At 47.8% G+C, this 14,532-nt stretch overlaps 1 long non-coding RNA gene across 1 annotated transcript in view; it reads left to right on the forward strand.

Moving 5' to 3' along the window:
* LOC142468989 (uncharacterized) overlaps nt 1-14,532 on the forward strand; it is a 30,529-nt gene that overhangs the window by 13,300 nt on the left and 2,697 nt on the right. The window contains exon 2 of the long non-coding RNA XR_012788931.1: nt 14,397-14,437. This is a non-coding gene — a long non-coding RNA (uncharacterized LOC142468989). The remainder of the gene's footprint in view (nt 1-14,396; nt 14,438-14,532) is intronic.

The following is a 14,532-nucleotide window of genomic DNA, read 5'->3' on the forward strand; positions in this document are numbered from 1 at the left end:
GGGTGTAAGGGGTTTTGGATGTACGTTGATGATGTGTTTTTTTTTCCTGTTAAATTATTTGTTGGCAGAAGGTTTTGCTAAGAAATCATATTACAGTAAAAAAAACCACAAGCGAAATTGTCATTACATTTTTAACTTAATTAATTAATAAACAAATTTAGCATAATTAACATCATGTTTTTTTGTATTGCACAAATTTTATGCAGATTGAATTGTGAATGAAGCGATATTTGTTAGTTAAAAACATGCTTTAAAATTTATTTTTTTTACAGATACGAACTCAATTTTATCCGAGTTTATAGAATCTAGGTCAGTGTTTTTTAACCAGGGTTCCTAGGAACTTTTGGGTTCCCCGGGTATCCCTAAAGGGTTCCCTGCAATTTTCTGGTCATTTGAAAATTGTATCAAATACATGTAACGGGTATTCCCCCCCCAATCGCAGATCTGATGTGGGTGCAAGGAACATACGGTGTTACCATAGGTGTGGTGCATTACCTGTTGGCTCGCAGGAGGGCTGAGCTTCCGCCACGGGGAACCTGGGGCAATTATACTAGGGGTAACCACTTACTCAATTCAGCGCCTCCACCTGCGATGGCTCCCACCAGAGGGGGAGTGGTTCCTCGCAGGACAATACAATAATCACATACACGGGTATATAATAACTAAGGACTTTACTAACATGCAAACAACATATCACGGCAGTACCACAATATAACCTGTGTCCCTCTCTCGAGGAGACACCTACTGCGTCACGCAGGACGCTTCCCCAACACCAGGTGATCCCACCCAGTGTCCCGAGAATCCCCACCCAATGTCCCGCACTCTTGCAGAGAGTCAATGGGTGACTGCGCAGTCACAGTTAAGCTAAGGGCCCGGTGGTGCACTTATGTATTAGATACCTGCCGAGCACTCCGGTGCTCGGGTCAGCAATCTTCACAAAGGGTCAGACGTGTGATGAATCCGTCTGATTATCCAAGCGAACTCCGGCACGTGCGCACCGCTAGGGCGGTCCCACTCTGGAATCGTCTCTGTGGACCTCAACGTGGGTCCAACCGCTTCCACAGGAACAGCAGCAGCCGCTGTGTCCCTATCTATCTAAGTAGTACTAACGTGACAGGAACCCTAACCTAGGGCCTGTCCCTGTAGTACAGCAACCTGTAGTGGCTTGGGGGAACTCCTATGGGCCTGCAGGGGTAATGACCTGTCCCACTCCCCTAACTACCCAAGTCCCTTCAGCCTCACTACTTGCTAACTAGTCCCAGCGCCTACAGCAGCAAGCTGTAGCTCACTGGAGGCTGCAGCCAACGTGCTGCAAAACAAGGTGCCTGCCTGTCAGACCTCACAGCACTAACAGCCGTGACTCTGACAAGGCAGCACTCTATGCTAAAGGGCAGCGTCCCTATCTCGGGCCTCCCTAAGCACTTACCCACTAAACTAGTGGGGCGTTGGGGCCTACCTGGGGTGTAGGTACCTATATGGGGCAGAAGCTGCACTCGCTCCCCGCACCCTACTTCCCTACAGCTCCCTGACTCCAACTCTCTGTAACCTTCCTTTCCCCAGCTCCCACTAATGTAAGTGGCAGGGTCCCTATCCTGAGGGCTGCCCCTGGCAACACTCACCTTACTGGGGAGCTGAGCTATCTCGGACCAAGGGGTGCTGGCCTAGTACAGGGAGTCCCCGACTCCTGTACCCTACCTCCTTCCCTGGGCTGCTCCGGTCTCTGACTGATCTAACGTGCTCCAAGCCCGCCAAATGTATCTCTTTTCCCAGGGGTCTCCTAAGCCCTATTGGCTCCCTGGGGTCACATGGGGCTCGCAAAGGCTCTTGGGATATGTAGTCCCAGCTCAGAGCCTTCCCTGATAGGCTAGGGGTTCGCGGGCTTTTCCCTACCTTCACTGCGCTTGCGCAAGCTTTCCCGGGCTGCCTCGACCTTCCCTCAGCTTTCCCATCTCTCGCGCGAGCTATCCCTGTCTCGGGGGCTGTCCCTGCGCCTACGCGTCCCTGCGCATGCGCAACAGTGTCCTCAATGGCGGCGCCCTGCTTGTCCGGCCGCCGGGACCTTAGACACGCGATCGCGGCCTTAGCAACCGCCCGATCGCGTCCCCGGCAACCGGCCGCAGGCAGGAGAAGCCGCGCTGCTCCCTGCTCCAGCCCCCACCCTTGGAAGCAGCCGTCGGGTCTCTCGACACCCGCGACCGAGCTGCCCAAGGGGAGGGGGGTCTCCAGGAGCCACGGGAGCTCCAGGCTACACTCTCCTCCTGGTGAAACTCCAACGACCTCGCTTGGATGGCAGACATAACCTGGTACACAGTTATACAATGAAAATGCAGGGCATATGTACAACCTATCACTGGTGACTTTAGACATCAGGTTACAATACAGTTCACATACCATACCCGAGGCCAGCTGAGCGTCAGCTGTTTGCTGAGACCATTTGTGGGGTGCCCCTAACTGATCAGGTGGGGGTACCTCACTTTTGCGTCCGTGAGCCTCCCCCAGAAAAATTTCTTGAAGAGCACACTCTGGAGTGACAGTCACCGGTTCTTCGCTACTTCCTCCCCCTGGTAGAAGGAAAAGCACAGTGTCCTTTAACCAGGCCTTTACCCGGCCATCCACGGCATGGATGCGGTAGACCAGGAGGCCAGGACCTTTCCCGCGGTCCACTACATGGTGAATGGAGCGTTCCTTTTTGGGCTCCAAGGAGAAAATTGTCACTAAATCCTTCTCTACACAGTCCTTGTCCCTACATACTGGCGAGGCTTCCACTGGGAAGCGAGAATTGGGCCCTGCCTCTTTCGGCAAAGTCTCTATTTCACCTGGCAAGGGGTAAAGGGTAGATACCTTACCATTGCGGTGATTCCCGGTGGCCAACAGGTCCTCGGGGACGCTGTCAGTTCCCACCTCGGCTATCTCAGGACCTGTCCCCGGCACTTCTGGGGCAGTCCACTTACTGGCTGGAAACTCGGGAGCGTTGGATCCCAGTCCTGGGACCACTTGGATTGGAGCGCACGGGCTCACACTCAGGTCAGGAGCCGGTGGGGAATAAGGAGGTTCCTCCCCACTCCGCTGGCTTGCGATAGGTTCCTCTCCATCTGGAACACGATCAGGCAGGTACTGGTCCACTCGCACCACTGGACAGCTACCTTCTAAGGGAGACACCTCCGCCAGGACGCGATGCAGAGGGGAACCCTTCGCCCAGGTAACCAGACTTAAGGAGCCATCGTGCTCCGCGGTCACCTGGAGGCTCACCCCCAACACCCCTGGGGCAGTCAACTCACCCTTGTCGTCGCTAACCGGTACTGATCCCAAGCCTGGGACCGACGGTACCTCTGTAGGCCGGACTGACCGTTGTAGGGCACACGGGCCCACAGCAGGCTCTGTATCCGCCGAGATAGTGTGTTTGTTGATTTCACTGTAGTGGTCCGCCGGCAGGCGCATCACCACAAGTGATTGGTTTCTGGACTCACTAAAAGAAGGTGGGGGTACAGACACCTTACCCTGTGATTCCCCTGTCTCCTCTGTATCACTGCTGGGGTGGTTCGCCGGTAGGCGCATCGCCACCGATGGGACTTCAACCTCTTTACCTGCGGATATCACGATAGGATCCTCCGCCAATGATTCGCTTGGCTCCAGGACTGGCTGATCCGGGTTCTGTGGTTCCGGCTCAGGAACCAGGTCTAGAATGTTCACTTGGGCGCACTGGCCCTCCGAAATGTCTATGAGAAGGGTAGATGGGTTAGTTATACTGACCGGCTCTTCAGGCTGGGGCACAATAGGTTTTAAGAACCAGGCACCGCAATCTTCACATTGAGGCTCCCACGCCAATGCCGCTCTAGAACAGTCACATGTAGGGCTAAAATACTGTATGCTCAGTTCTCCATCCACGGTGCCGGTCTTGAAATCCAGCGGTAGCTGAAATAGGTCGGCTCCTTGGAGATAAGCTTTTTGCAGGCATGTGCACATTAATGTAAGGGCTTTCACTCCTGGCACGTGCCAGGACACATACACATTGGGGTGTACTCCCTTACAGTCTGTTTCATCACCATCATCAGAAAACCCAGAGTCTATTTCATTTACGTCGGCCACAGTGCCCTCTTCCTCGGGCTGTCCTGTAACCGCCAATGGCACGGGTTGCAGAGTCGGTATCCTGCAGCAGCCACACATGCGTCCCCAGGCCAATTTACAAAAGGAGCAGTCACCGTTGTTACAGAAACATTCCCGGCACCCATCCTCATTTGCGTCTTCCAGCCGCCCTCTTATCAGGCACGCCAAAATCGCAAAGTTCATACTACCCAACGGACTCAACGATTCTATCATACACGGACACAACAAAAAGGATACGGCCCCGGCCTTCGTCGGCCACAGTCCATATGACGGCGAGCAATTTTCTTTGCCACCAGTACTTTCTTGGATGGAGACAGCAGTTACGGGTGAAGGCTCACAGTGCTTGCTCCCCCTGGTGGAATCTGAAGGAGGGGCAGCACACTCTTTCATGGAATGACTCTGGCTCTGCACGGAGTTATTCAGTTGGCGGGGGCGGGGCTTAGGGTTTCCCGCCAAGCTCGGACAGTCTGCAACATTTTCCCGCGCGGGCGGGAAATCAGCACGTGACTTCTTCATGGCGAACAAAAATAGCACAATTTAGAAAAAAAATATACCGGGCACCCCAGGTCTCTCTCAGCAGCGCCTCCAAATGTAACGGGTATTCCCCCCCCCAATCGCAGATCTGATGTGGGTGCAAGGAACATACGGTGTTACCATAGGTGTGGTGCATTACCTGTTGGCTCGCAGGAGGGCTGAGCTTCCGCCACGGGGAACCTGGGGCAATTATACTAGGGGTAACCACTTACTCAATTCAGCGCCTCCACCTGCGATGGCTCCCACCAGAGGGGGAGTGGTTCCTCGCAGGACAATACAATAATCACATACACGGGTATATAATAACTAAGGACTTTACTAACATGCAAACAACATATCACGGCAGTACCACAATATAACCTGTGTCCCTCTCTCGAGGAGACACCTACTGCGTCACGCAGGACGCTTCCCCAACACCAGGTGATCCCACCCAGTGTCCCGAGAATCCCCACCCAATGTCCCGCACTCTTGCAGAGAGTCAATGGGTGACTGCGCAGTCACAGTTAAGCTAAGGGCCCGGTGGTGCACTTATGTATTAGATACCTGCCGAGCACTCCGGTGCTCGGGTCAGCAATCTTCACAAAGGGTCAGACGTGTGATGAATCCGTCTGATTATCCAAGCGAACTCCGGCACGTGCGCACCGCTAGGGCGGTCCCACTCTGGAATCGTCTCTGTGGACCTCAACGTGGGTCCAACCGCTTCCACAGGAACAGCAGCAGCCGCTGTGTCCCTATCTATCTAAGTAGTACTAACGTGACAGGAACCCTAACCTAGGGCCTGTCCCTGTAGTACAGCAACCTGTAGTGGCTTGGGGGAACTCCTATGGGCCTGCAGGGGTAATGACCTGTCCCACTCCCCTAACTACCCAAGTCCCTTCAGCCTCACTACTTGCTAACTAGTCCCAGCGCCTACAGCAGCAAGCTGTAGCTCACTGGAGGCTGCAGCCAACGTGCTGCAAAACAAGGTGCCTGCCTGTCAGACCTCACAGCACTAACAGCCGTGACTCTGACAAGGCAGCACTCTATGCTAAAGGGCAGCGTCCCTATCTCGGGCCTCCCTAAGCACTTACCCACTAAACTAGTGGGGCGTTGGGGCCTACCTGGGGTGTAGGTACCTATATGGGGCAGAAGCTGCACTCGCTCCCCGCACCCTACTTCCCTACAGCTCCCTGACTCCAACTCTCTGTAACCTTCCTTTCCCCAGCTCCCACTAATGTAAGTGGCAGGGTCCCTATCCTGAGGGCTGCCCCTGGCAACACTCACCTTACTGGGGAGCTGAGCTATCTCGGACCAAGGGGTGCTGGCCTAGTACAGGGAGTCCCCGACTCCTGTACCCTACCTCCTTCCCTGGGCTGCTCCGGTCTCTGACTGATCTAACGTGCTCCAAGCCCGCCAAATGTATCTCTTTTCCCAGGGGTCTCCTAAGCCCTATTGGCTCCCTGGGGTCACATGGGGCTCGCAAAGGCTCTTGGGATATGTAGTCCCAGCTCAGAGCCTTCCCTGGTAGGCTAGGGGTTCGCGGGCTTTTCCCTACCTTCACTGCGCTTGCGCAAGCTTTCCCGGGCTGCCTCGACCTTCCCTCAGCTTTCCCTGCTCTCGCGCGAGCTATCCCTGTCTCGGGGGCTGTCCCTGCGCCTACGCGTCCCTGCGCATGCGCAACAGTGTCCTCAATGGCGGCGCCCTGCTTGTCCGGCCGCCGGGACCTTAGAGACGCGATCGCGGCCTTAGCAACCGCCCGATCGCGTCCCCGGCAACCGGCCGCAGGCAGGAGAAGCCGCGCTGCTCCCTGCTCCAGCCCCCACCCTTGGAAGCAGCCGTCGGGTCTCTCGACACCCGCGACCAAGCTGCCCAAGGGGAGGGGGGTCTCCAGGAGCCACGGGAGCTCCAGGCTACATACAGAAGAATTTACAATGCATCTGATCACAGAGTTGCTATTAGAGATGGCTGGGGGTTCCTCCGAATTTCAATTAGGGTTCCCTAACGAAAAAAAGGTTGGAAACCACTGTCCTAAGTTCTAGTAAAGTTCACCATTCCTGTCTTGCCTTTAAATTCTTTATGGGCAAGCTACCCAGCTATCTGAACAAGCTCCTCACCCCTACCACATGCAGCACTTATCACCTGAGATCAGACTCCAAAAGACTGTCCATGGTCCCAAGGCTCAACAAAGTATCCGGCCGTTCCTCCTCTTACCGTACACCCCAAAACTGGAACAACCTACCAGAGACTCTCACATCCACCACCAGTTTAAGTTCTTTCAAATCTAAAGCTGTCTCACATTTTAACCTGGTCTGTAACTCTTCATACGCCCATAATATATATTTTCTTTAACTGTGCTGCAATGTCTTGTATATAATGTATATCCTGTTCATTTATGTAACTGTATTTGTAACCATGTATTATTTGTCTTAACTCTGTGCCCAGGACATACTTGAAAACGAGAGGTAACTCTCAATGTATTACTTGATGGTAAAATATTTTATAAATAAATAAATAGTACAGGAGTGGCCAACTTCAGTCCTCAAGAGCCACCAACAGGTCAGGCTTTAAGGATATCCCTGCTTCTGCACAGGTGGCTCAATCAGTGGCTCACTCTTTAGTGCTAAAGCAGGGATATTCTTAAAGCCTGACATGTTGGTGGCCCTTGAGGACTGGAGTTGTCCACTCCTGATCTAGTACTAATAGTGTGAGGGAATGATAGATCACTGGGAAAAAAACGAGAGGAAATAAACGAACACATTATTTAAGTAGGTGCATTCTAGCTCAGAATATACACATTGAGGAAGAAACTAATGCAGAAAATCTAGATCTATGTTTTGCTGTATGAAAAAACAGGCAGAATGGCACTGGTATGGAGAAGAAGCCAACAACAACAACAAAAAGGTTTTACTTAAAACATAGATGTGTTAGTGGGCCACCAGGGGGAGTAATACATTAAAGCTTAAGCAGCTTTAATGTTTAATACTATTTACTAGACCAAATTAAACCACTCCGGGGCAACTACCCCCTTCTACCCCCAATAAACTAGGTAATCTGCCTTAACCCCTTCATTGACTTAGCGGTTAGCCGCTAAGGTAATGAAGCTGCTTTCTTTTTATTTTGATAACACAGTATTGTAGCAGGGGGTCACCGGAGCTGAACTGCATTCATTTCATCCTCAGGGGCCCCCTGCTTCCGAGTTACAGGCCCCGTTATGGAGTGCCGGTATCTCCCCGCATTTTGTAAATATTCCGTTCACGTGGGCAGTGATGCAGGAGAATTTAAGCATGGCGGATATACCAACACCCCCATAGCGGGTCCTGTAACTCATGAAGCAGGGGGTCCCCGGACCTGAATTGAATGTGGTTCAGCTGCGGAGACCCCCTGCATTAATACTGTGTTATCAAAATAAAATACAAGCTGTGCGATCGCCTGTTAGAGGTGCGCAGGGAGAGTGACTGATTCTGTCTCACTCTTAGTGCGCGTCTCTTACAGACAGGTGCAGCCCGGTAGGATTCACACAGCGAGAGTCCCATTCAGATGCAGGGACCCCCGCTGTGTTAATCCCGATGGGCCATTAAGTCTCCTTACTGGGACGCCGCGAGCACAGGTGAAGGTAACACGGTGCTGCAGCGGATTTAGGGGACCATAATGCTGCACCTGGATAACATTAAATAAATACTTCACAAACACATTTCCAAATAAATAATGGGCATTTTTCAATTGTTGTAACCACTTCAGTATCGTCACAAAGAAAGCAAAAACAATCTTTTGCCTAAAATAGTCATGATCCAAACAGTCTTCCTGATATGCATCTCTTGGTGGCATTCGCAACAAGAAAACACCAGGAATAAAGCAAGAAAGAAAAAAAAAACCTTTATCCTACTAAAAAGCTTTATGCATTGACAAAGCACCCTCTTGAATCCATTGATATAGGTGTCTTGTCATTAACTATCTGCAGGTCCTTAGCTGGTAGAAGATCATTCTACTGGTATTCATGGTAGACTTGTTGTTTTATTACTTCGATGGAGAAATAGAAGTTCTTTTACCAAACAATCACTGTTGCTATTATTGATTTTTCATTTCATTTCATTTGTATTTAATGACAAAAACGAACGCAGTGTTTTACAGTAACATATAAAAGGTAATTTTACTATACAGGGATCAGAGCACCAAACATTCAAGGGATCCTTCCTAGGACCAAAGTGGCCTAGTGCCAGTGTCATGACATTCCACCAGAGTAATTGATCCTTTTTTGATACAAATCTTACAAGGGTCTACTATCTTTTCCAAATTACACCTCCGAGGAGCATATAATCTTGTCCGTATACGCCAAGGAGATGAATGGAAGACAGCCTTCAACACTCGTGATGGACATTTTATATTTAGTCATGCCTTTTGGCCTTTGTAATGCTAGGGCAGTATTTCAAGAATTCGTAAATTAGATTTTTCGTGACCTTCTCAATCTCTTTGTCATAATCTATCTTTTCTAAATCCCTCTCCGAACACATCCATCACACTAAGCTGGTCTTGTCTCACCTTCGGGCGAATTTCCTATACGCCAAACTAGAGAAGTGCCTACAGTATTTCACCAGAAATCCATCTCTTTCCTGGGCTATATTATTTCGGACACTGGATTCTCCATGAACCCTGCCAAACTCAAGGCAGTACTAAAATGGTCACAGCCAACTTCCTTGAAAGCAATTAAACAATTCTTAGGATTTGCTAATTATTATCGCAAATTCATCAAAAAATATTCTTAAACTGTAGCTCCTATCATGGCCTTGACAAAGAAAGGAGCAAACACCTTTTCCTGGCCACCTGCCGCACTCCTAGCCTTCAAATCTCTCAAAGAAGCTTTTGGCTCTGCACATACCCTGTGTCACCTGGATCCCAAACTACATTTTACTCTAGAGGCAGACGCATCTGACATTGGCACAGGCGCCATTCTTTCTCAAAGGCAATCCCCTCAGGCCAAGCTTCACCCTTACGGTTTCTTTTCTAAGAGGTTTCCCTCGCTGGAATTATGACATTGACAACAGGGAGCTCCTCGCTATCAAACTCACATTACAAGAATGAAGACACCTCTTGGAAGGTACTGAAATTCCCATTTCAATTCTCACAGATCATAAAAACTTGTTATACATAGAAAACTCCTGTCGTATTGGTGCTCGTCAGGCCCGTTGGTCTCTCTTCTTCTCTAGATTCAATTATCTTATTTCTTATATTCCCGTCAAAAAAACTAAAAGCTTATGCACTGTCCCACAAGTTCGTGGTCAAAGACAAGTCTGAAGTTATAACAAGTACAAAACTTACAATAAAAAGGGATCATGTAGATGTTAATATGTTATTATGTTGTATTTTGTTTCTTGCTGTGTTCTGTAAACTAATTGGAAGGATGATGATACCAACTCCCAGACGAGTGTACTGACGAGTGTGCTTCACATTGGTTAGCTGGCTGCATTTAGTTAGCGTCAATGATCATTGTGGCCCTCCCTGACGAAGTGTCCCACATGACATGAAATGCGTAGTAGAGCCATTGCATGCTGGGCAATTACGTGATGATGCAACACGCCCAACAGTGTCTACACGAGTGCAGGAATTAATCACACGTGGATGCCGATTTAGGACTTCCCCTCAGCATATGCCAACTGTGATCCGGGGAGGGGGATTCTGCCTGAACTACGGACTTTCCGTTTGAATGAATTGCCTGTTCAGTGTACTTGGATCGACATGATCCCTTTTTATTGTAAGTTTTGTACTTGTTATTTTATGCTAATATAAAATGATTTATTTTGCACTTTTAGTGATTATTTTCCTCTTTTCTGCGCCCCCATTCCTTTTGTTTTTATGTATGTGAGTCTTCTCAAGCTCCGCTGATCACGGGAGTCGGGGAGCAGCATTGAAGAGGGATTAAAAAAAAAATTATGTGATAAAGCGCTAATGCTTAAAAAATAAAGTACTGATAATACTAATGTGATTACCAAAAAACAACCTTAAATATATAAGGGCTAGGCTGCCTAGTATAGACTTTAAACACCAATTACATAAAAAACACAAAGTACTGGTGCCTAAAAATGAACTATAAACCTTAAGGTGATAGCTGACCAGAGGGTGATATAGTCCTTAATGTCCAAACAATCTCCAATAGGAACTTGATTGTAGTCTCATAGCATATGCAAATAAATAAATAAAGAAAAAGATCATAGTGCAACATTAACAAAAATTGAACTATAAAACCACTAGACAAAAACTACATAAAACAAAATGAAACACAGAATAGCTAAATAAAATTGAACAGTGCTATTTAATAAACACAATGACAGACAAAACAATTGCCTAAAAATAAGGAACAGAAACTGAGGGATCCAATCCAGATGGAGAAAAATTGGAATCCTACTCACGACAATGAAGGAAATATAAAGCGTTGACAATCACTCCTTTGATGCAAAGTTCCTAGGGAGAGTACTCCACAAGATTCTTTTCCGGCTGCAGAGCTGCCGCCACACTCAATACTGCCTCGATTCCAGACCCGCTGGTCTCGTCGCAGTCTGATGATGTAGGTATGCATGCGCTCTCACCGGGAGTCCTGGAACTGCACCGCGAATGCAGGAAGCCGGCCACAAGCCTCTCAGGCTCATCAGACGCCAAATACAGAGGAAAATAAGACAAAGTCCAAAACGTCCTCACTGCTGGCTCTCTATAGTGTCCTCTATAGAATGCAAACCACCCTACTCGTTTCGTGACGGTAGTCACTTCGTCAGGGGTAACCTGTGTTTCATGTTCTTTTATGTAGTATTTGTCCAGTGGTTTTATAGTTCAATTTTTGTCAGTGTTGCACTATGATCTTTTTCTTTATTTATTTGCATATGCTATGAGACTACAATCAAGTTCCTATTGGAGATTGTTTGGACATGACGGACTATATCACCCTCTGGTCAGCTACTGTATCACCTTAAGGTTTATAGTTCATTTTTATGCGCCAGTATTTTGTGTTTTTTATGTTATTGAAGAGGGATTGCAAAAGGAGACTTGTGACGGCCAGCGTGCACTTAACCCTTTACCCAAGTCTGAAGATATATTGGAGACTATCCTTCCTTCCAAATACATTATTTCTGCCAATTCTTTTGACGTCCTGGATGACATTTTGGCTACTCAAACATTCCTGATGGTCTTGAGGTGCCGATGGTTGTCTATATGCTGCTCCTCAATTTCATAAAAAGATTCTAGATTAGATTCTAGTCATTTATCTAAGTCTGCCGGTCATCCTGGTACGAGAAGAACTTCTGACCTCCTCAGACGAACCTTCTGGTGGCCTACCATGCTAAAGGACATTGAGGAGTTTGCCAAGTCCTGTTCTATCTGCACTCAGGGTAAAGCTGCACACAACAAACCACCGGGTCTCCTACGCCCACTGCCAGTACCTGAACGTCCCTGGAGTCATCTCTCTATTGATTTTATTGTCGAGTTTCCTATTTCTAAAGGAATGAATACTATTTAGGTCGTCATCGACAGATTTTCAAAACAATCTCACTTCATCCCTCTCAAAGGCCTACCCAATTCCGCTACCTTAGCGGATATCTTTGTCAAAGAGATTTTTCGTGTTCACGGGGTACCGCAGACCATAGTATCCAACCGTAGTCCTCAATTCGTCTCTACATTTTGGCGTGCATTCGCCCAAAGAATGGACATTGTTCTTCATTTTTCTTCAGGGTATCATCCACAGACCAATGGACAGACTGAAAGAACTAACCAAACTTTGGAACAATATTTACGGTGCTTCATTTCCGATGCCCAAGTTGATTGGGTGGACCTTCTCCCATGGGCTGAGTTTGCCCACAATTCTTTGAGGAACGAATTTACACAAGAATCACAATTCTTTATCAATTATGGATTTTACCCGGCACGGCTTCCTATTTCGACTTCTCCCTCCGGGGTCCCAGCAGCGTACAACAGAATCAATTCTTTACAGGAATCTTGGAAGAAGATTCAGAGGACACTTGTGGAGGCAACTTGCAGACAAAAAGTTGAAGTGGGCCGTCATCGGCGCAACGTGCCCAACTTCAAACCAGGAGACAGGGTGTGGCTCTCTTCCAAAAATATCAGGCTGAAAATACCAACTCTCAAATTGACCCCCTGGGCCCATTTTACATTTTGAAGCAAATCAATCCGGTCGCGTACCGGTTACAACTGCCTCCTTCTATGAAAATACCTTCAGTCTTTCATGTTTCTCTCCTTAAGCCTGTCTCAATTTCTTAACACGTCTTCTACTCCTAAGCTGGTGATCATACAAGGCCAAGAGGAATACGAGATACAGTCCATTATCGGCTCTAGAAGATCAAAGGGATCAGTCCAGTACTTGGTCCACTGGAAAGGGTTTAGACCTTAAGAGAGGTCCTGGATACCCCATCACCAGGTCCATGCTCCCAGTTTGTTGATGTGCTTCCATGCCAGGTACCCCCACAAGCTATATTGGAGTTGTCCCGAGACCGCTCCTCAAGGTGGTACTGTAAGGAATCGGGGATCACGTCCCTTGTGATGTGTTCCCTCCTTATCTCCTGCGGTGCTCCGCCCTTCGCTTGTGCCACATTGTCGCCCAGTTGTGTGAAAAAAAAAGTACACCCGCTTTGAATCTCGGGTGCAGCTCTTACAGGCTGCTTTTTTTCCCTATCAGCTATCGTGCTTTACAAGTTTAAGCGCGATAGCAAGGGGGGGGGAATCTTGGCTGATCTGGCATATTTTTGCTCGGCTGGACCAAAATGCCCTGAACTTGTTAGTGAATCCCGCCTTTGGCTTCACTTTTTAATGGGCGAGAATTTTTTTCCAAGCTTCCACAAAATGCGCTGCTTAGTGCATAGCCCCCAGTTTATTTGTTATGTCATGATCTATTGTAAGATCTACTTTATTTTATGTTTATTTGTATGCTTTTCATGAGCAAAAGTCATATTAGACACGTTTGCCTAATTTGGACTATTTCCCATTACTTGGGGGGCGGCTTGCTGGTGGTGGGGGGGGGGGGGGGTGATTGGGTTAATTGCTCCGGGTTGGATGGTTAGGTCTTCTGGGGTGCGAGGAGGAGGTGGGGGAATGGTAAACACCCCTCATTTGGGCCGAATATCACACGCAGTACCTTATTACTGCAGTAATAACACTTGTCATTTATTTTTATTTATTTTTAACGGGTGTGGTATTATCTCCACTTTAACGGCGTTCGCTGTATCCAGCCCTAAGAGTTCTATTTCTCAAAGTCTCTGAGCTGCAAAATAAGGGCAGAACTGGTGCAAAAAACTGCGCTGGAATTATCAAAGAAGAAACAAATGCTTTCATAAATCTGGTGCCATTTGTGCTCCAGTTTTGCCCTGATTTAGCATCCGGGAGATTGTAATAAATCACCTTCTAAATACGTATTTGTTTGCAGTAAACAGATGTTTATAAAGCAGAGTGTCATTAATTATTTAACTTGAATTTTAAATGCTTGAATTAGTCAGAGAGTATAATGCTTTTGAATTGATTTTGACTGTAATCCTGTTATCAAAAGCCATGGGTGGGGGAGCTGGTTGGAGGCTGATAGGCATTCTTGAAATATTCTAAAATGTGCTGATCACAGTGATATCTTCCTTGCCTATTTATACTTACACCAGTTAATAAATCACACTTACATGATGGAGAAAAGTAGCATTTTTCTAATTACAAATAAAAGTGTCTGCCAAAAAATACATCTGCCACATTGTATCAGTTCTTTCCGGATTTTTCCTATAATTATTTTGTCTTCTTTTTCCTAGAGCTCCACCCTATTGTACCACGAAGCTACCCAGGCACCCAAGTAAGATGGTTCAACTTATTATTTTCCTTTTTTAAAGGCTCCACCCATCACACAGTTGTTGCAACATACAGAGTAAGAAATATTTTCTCATACCT

The sequence above is a fragment of the Ascaphus truei genome, chromosome 1, assembly GCF_040206685.1.
Source record: "Ascaphus truei isolate aAscTru1 chromosome 1, aAscTru1.hap1, whole genome shotgun sequence".
NCBI lineage: Eukaryota > Metazoa > Chordata > Amphibia > Anura > Ascaphidae > Ascaphus > Ascaphus truei.